Source organism: Rhynchophorus ferrugineus, unplaced genomic scaffold (genome assembly GCF_030347505.1).
Source record: "Rhynchophorus ferrugineus isolate W39M unplaced genomic scaffold, kcgeb_rfMv2 rfM8, whole genome shotgun sequence".
NCBI lineage: Eukaryota > Metazoa > Arthropoda > Insecta > Coleoptera > Curculionidae > Rhynchophorus > Rhynchophorus ferrugineus.
The window spans coordinates 30,744,392-30,750,856 of record NW_027472587.1 but is presented as its reverse complement, the minus strand read 5'-3'; the positions used below and the strand labels follow the sequence as shown (position 1 = coordinate 30,750,856).

At 31.4% G+C, this 6,465-nt stretch overlaps 1 protein-coding gene across 1 annotated transcript in view; it reads left to right on the top strand.

Annotated features, from left to right (window-relative positions):
• Nucleotides 1–6,465, top strand: part of side-VII (sidestep VII transmembrane protein) — a 446,220-nt gene that overhangs the window by 292,847 nt on the left and 146,908 nt on the right. The window lies entirely within an intron of this gene.

The window sequence follows — 6,465 nt, the reverse complement described above, 5'->3', positions numbered from 1 at the left end:
AGATATATCTCTACTATCCAAAACATGTAATCCACTGATATTATCTTCTCTCTAATATTTAAAACAAACCTAAAACAAACTTTAAAATAAGATAATATAACTATTAATGGTTCTGTTGTATTATTTTTTAGAATCAACTCAATTAACAACCTACCTAAATTGAGGTACTTTATCAAATATGACAACTGCAGTTCGGTCTATACGGTCAAGTTTCTGAACTAACGACCAAAATTAGAGGTTACTACTGCAGCAGCAAAAAGAAACCTTATTCAGTATCTGCATTAATGTGCTTCTAGAAAGCAAGCAGAATATCTTCGATAACAGTTTATATTCTCTGCCACTGCATTTCAATAAATATAAAGCCATTAGTTTTTCATCGAACCTGGAACGAAGCTGATGAGATAGGCTGAGTTATTTGTAAATGAACATATAAATATCAAGTTAGAACCTCCATTCTCTAATAATAAACATAAATTTCTTATTATACTTCTGGGTCTTGGCGGGGTAGAAGTATCTCCTATATATCAATCAGCCTCAAAAAACTTATATGATTGTAATATTGCCATTGGGGACATATTTTCATTGTTTTATAGTAAAGGTAAAGAATCTCAATATTGCTTAATTATTTCAATGTAATAAATCATTACTATTTAACAAAATACATACTATTTAAATTACTAATAGGAATTATATCTTGTTTCAGCGATGGCTTTCCACATTTTGGTCTATAGTCTTCATCTTTAAAATGATTACAAACTTTCCTGGACCTACATATGAGATCATAAGAGATCTCCTTAGTTTTCTTTTTATTACACTAATAAATTAAAATACACAAAATAATCTAAAGTAATTGTCAATTATATATAAAAACATATATCGAAAAATTTGATGTAAATAGACAACACAAATTATATCACTTAAAAATGATTAACTGCTTAGGTTAGAATTATTAATACGGAAGCCGAGCGAAACAGAAACACATATATAGTTGTTGCATTTTTCATTAACATTTAGCCGCGTAACGGGCATTACGAGAAGCTTAAACGTGTGACCCTATTTTTCCATATAACTTCCACTTCTAAATTTCTTTATTCTATGATGTATATAATTGTATACATACTAAATAAAATCAATGCTGTATCAGTCACAGACCACAAATGCTTAATCCAGATAATTTAATTTTTTTTACGAGACCTATCTTTTTTTAAGTGAGAGTTCTCTGGTTACTTTTCTTAGGACGAAGATGCATTATAATGAACTAATCTTCGTTATAATTTAATCACAAATGTGTAGACAATTACTAAAAGCACTGTTCTTTATTTCTGCACTCTAAAAATAGTTCGTGGCTTTTAGCAAAACAATTAAAGCAAAGCAATTTTTCTGTGATGACAATATAATAATAAAAATAATCTAATATGTTCATTCAATACTACATCTTTTTATGGATTCTTACATGTAACTTGTTCATGACATTGATGTAATAATGAGTTATAAATTTAAAAGACATTTTCTACAAAATATAGAAAGTGTTATGCATTATAGTTTGTACTATATTCCACAAAATAATATAGCACAATTCTAATTCGAATTTGAATTGATAAAGGAAAGCCTTTTACAAAATCTTCAGAAAACGTATCTTCTTTACTATTTTCTTTTTACCTTAAGTGATTTGCCTTTTTGTCATTTAATTTTAATTTTATTTATCATTTGTTATTTTAGTAATTATTGAAAATATCTTTCAATTCAAGTTCATTACATTACCTACCTATACATCGTTACTAACACTTTAATAGCTTTAAATCCATATATCTATTAATACTTATTAATAAAGCAATACTTTATCATATTTAAAAGGTAGAAGTCCTTAAAATGTATCTAAATATACATATATTCATTTGGCCGGTTACAGGTTATTATGCGGATTTTTTTCGGGAATGTTTTTAGTTCCAAAGACCTCTATAACAAAGTCTTCAAATTATATTTATTCTTTTGAGTATTTTTGAATTTTTTTTTAACTCTTTGTGATTCCACAATCTGCCCTACAGGTAATAAGTATTTCTTATGTCCATATTATATTTACATGGCATGCAGAAAATCACTTCATTAAGCGATCTTCTGTATAAAACATTATCTTAATTAATTAGTTTTACTCTAAAGCTTATTCTAAAGTCTACATATGTCCAGTAATCAGATCATGTAGCGTTAAACGTTTTAGTCTATGCACTTCACTATCACGTCGCATATTTAGCTGATTAACGAGTACATTGGAATGCACTGACACTCTTTCGAGGTACTTCACACAAACTCGTTGAATTAGACTCGTCATAGGTTCTAGAGGAATATCGCGTTGTATCACTTTATTTACTGATATAGTACGGAGCATCAACAATGGCACGCAACACTTTATTTTGGAACCGTTGAATGATGGATATATTAGATATGCTAATGGTACCCCATAGTTGGATTCCATATGACCAAATAGGCTTGAGTATAGAGTTATACAGCAACACCTTGTTATCTAGTGATAACTTGGATTTGCGCCCGATGAGCCAATATATTTGATAAAATTTCAGTCGAAGTTGTTTTCGTTTAGAGAGTATGTTCTTTTTCCAGGTTAGGCGTCGATCTAAGTACAAACCAAGATATTTAACTTGCTCTGCTTGGGGGAGTTGACGATGATTGATATTCACTGGTGGACATGTTCTTCTACGCAGGGTAAACGTTACATGGGGGGATTTTGTTTAAATGACTTTAATGCGCCATGTCTTCAACCATAATTGTATTTGCTCCAGTGGTGTCTGCGTATGCTGCCACAGTAGTTATTTTTGTAGTGGGCCGATCGGCCGTATACAGAAGATAGAGTACTGGACCCAGTACACTACCTTGCGGATCTCCTGAATATATGGGATTTATTTCGGCGTGTTCATCGCTTTGATTTACAATAAAATGTCTATCAGTGAGATACGATTTTAGTAACTGATAGTCCGAATGAGGAAGAAATTTCTTTAGTTTAACCTGCAGGTCCGTATGCCATACTTTGTCAAAAGCCTGAGTTATATCTAAAAAGGCACTTATTCTACAGTTCCATGCTTATTGCGAAACCCAAATTGAAGTTCTGGAATAATTTTTCTTTTTTCTATTATATAGTTTAGCTCCTTGATGTATAGTTTCTTGAAAACTTTCGAGATTTTCGGTAATAAACTTATAGGTCGGTAGGAGGTCACATCTACTGGTATTTTTCCTGGTTTAAGAATAATTAGTGTTTTAGTTACTTTCCAGATGCTAGGAAAGTAATTAATTCGTAGCATAGCATTAAATATAAATGTTAATAGTTTCATACCCTTTCCTGATAGTTCTTTTAAAATTTTACCAGTAATTAAATCATAACCAGGAGCTTTTTTAATATTAATTTCTCTCATTATTGTTTATTCAACTTTTTTTACCGTTAGTTTCTCTTGCGGTAAGGCTATCTTTATGTAGCTGAGACCGGAAAGGTTTAAAAAAATTTTTTGTGTGTTTTGATAAAATGTCGGCCTTCTGTTTATTGCTTCTAGCCCAATTATTTTCGCTTGTTTTAATAGGTGGGTTATGCTGCTGGGGTCTCTTAAGCTCTCTTGTTGCTTTCCACAACGAATATTCTGTGGCTTCAGTTGGTGTCAAATTCTCTAGGTATTCTTGAATGCCTTGGTTTTGTTCATTTTGAATTAGTTCTTTAAGCTTTTTTATTGCCCTATTACATTTTATTCTCTTCAGTCCTTTGCTATTGCCATTTCTGTCGTAACATTCTTTTTTCTGGAGTCGCCGAATATGCTGCCTCCTGTATATTTTTTGTGATGTTTATTGCTGCCTTTTCTATGTCAATTTCAGTTTGTAACGATGTGTAGAGAGATGTTTCGGTCTAAGTTTTCTCTAAATGAGGGCCAGTTAGTTCTATTATTGCACAGAGAAGGGGGTTTATCTTTGATGGTAATTTTTGAAAAATATGTTACTCTTATTGGTGAATGATCAGAAGACAGGTCAAAACATGATTCTGCATGACACTTTTTTTGTATCAATACTTTTTGTAATATAGATATCTAAAGTATTTGGCTTTTTATTTCCGTCTAAAAGCCTATATGTTGGTTCACCAGTAGAGATATGTTGTAAGTTATTTATCCTTATGGCTTTGAGCAGTTCTCTACATTTGAGGTTATTATTCTTGAACCCCACATTAAATGTTAATGTTAAATGTTATCCATTAAATCTATTACCAAGCATACTGAAGAATTCTTGAAAGTGTTCTGCCTTGTTGTTATGTTTTGTGGATTTTTGAGAACAAAATACCAAAAGGACAATATTCTGTCTTCAAAATGCCTGTTTGCTGACTTGAGATACTTTGTTGGTTTTTGAAGATTGATATTGCATTTCTTTGTGCAATCCCAAATATAATTGTTTCTCTATACATTGTGAACTTTTATATAGTATCTCATCTCACTTAATTAATTAGTTGTGTAAGTCATTTTGTTTTTATTTATTGCAGTATTGCATAAACACTTTGTGCCAATAAAAACCCCAACATAAATATAGAGATAATAAACGAAGAAATAGGTATATTATTGGTGTTTTTTGTTCACGAATATTATTGTATCCAAGAGCTAGATGATCATTACAGAAAGAAGTTTTTGAAAAGCACACACTGTCTTTTCATTAGACAAATGTTGCCTTAAAGAGATTAGAATGTAAAGTGTTTATAATATAGCAGGAATATCGCAAACTGAATGGCCAGTACTTGATAAAAGCCATCCAGAAGGATCAAAAATAAACCGTTCTTCAAAAAAAATGTTTTTGTATTCACTAAAACATTATTATCTCTTAAATTTAAATGATTTATTCCGATAAAAAGCATTTCATCGGTCGGGTATCTTAAGTAGAATAAAAAAAGTCGATAACATTCCTTTGACAAATCCACCAGCGACGCGATAAAGTACCGGAAACCGGAATTTTAATGACCAATAAGAAGCGTTTCAATATCAAACGACATCCAATTCAGACCGTTTACGCAAGCCATTAACCGAAACAGTTCTGTTTTACAGAAAATATACCCCCAAGCCAAACTTTCTCGCCGCTACGCGAAAGAGAAAAAAGAATACTCGAGCCATTTTTAAGGGACTTTCAAACTTTTTAATTTAAACACGAAGGACGGGGAGGCGACGGGGAGGCGTTGGGGTGCTCGTTTTTATTTCCTTGGAAAACTTATTTCGGACAAGATAAGGGTGTGATTAATTTTGCCGGGGCAAAATGGAGATAGGTATCGAAAAAATTTATGCTTTTGTAAGGTTTACGTTTTGAAATATATCCGGTGTGTTTTGCCCGTTTCAAATTGATAGCCACGATGTTATGATAACGTATAAATATTATAAATAGCGCGGGACAACGATGAAGGAAACCTTTTCAAAAAACGTTCGCTAATTCTTGTATTATTTGGTGCTCTGATTTCGCAAATAGAATTTTATTTATCACGTTATTACTAGTCGTTTTTAGAGGGTGAACATTCTAACAACAAACATGAACACAAAATAATATTAAAAAACAACAATAAACATGAACACAAAATAATTTTAAAAAACCTCAATATTAAATCAAAAATGGTACATAGGTCTCTTCAAAGATGTTTTGTACATACGTCATCTAAATTTGTGACGTTAAAACGTCACAATATTGCCATATCAACTACGAGTTTTAGTTCAGTTTGGCTTTGACGTACAACAATATTCTACTCTAAATAAAACCGTTCGTTTAGGATTGTGTTTGATTATATTTACATTGAACTCTTTTCGATAGAAACTGTGAGTTAGAGTTCGAGGCGCGTTTCTTTATGTAATTCTATCCCCTGGAGGCCTAATCCACCTAAACAACAATTGCATATCCCAGTAATATATTTTACTTCCATTAGGAAGCGGATTAGGATCTTAACATTTTGCGCATGTTTACTTTTTTAGTTCGTGTGTCCTTTCGTCGTAAGGATATTTGGATATCACTCTAATTCCGCTTAGTTTGTTCTGTTAATACCTATATACATATTTCTTGATAAATATTTATTCACATAAATCTTTTATACTCTACAATAATATTTGCTACTGTTATCATATAATAATTATATACTCATATTTATGTGTTTCCTGCAGAAAGTCTCATTCAAGTGAATAACTCAGCTATTAATTTCAAATAACATTATTATTTGTCAATTTCTTCTTCAATGCGTCTGATCGTGTTCATCAAAACTGAAGGCGTTATTAACCATTTATGTTTTCCAGCATGAGGTACAATATATCTGCAATGAGTTAATAAATGTTAAGATTAATAAAACCTAATGAATTGTTATTCCAACGATTACCTTTTTCTATGAACTTTTCTTATCATAACTCATATAATCCTGGCATGAATAACCATTGAGTATATTGGTCCCATTCTGAAATATCCATGTCC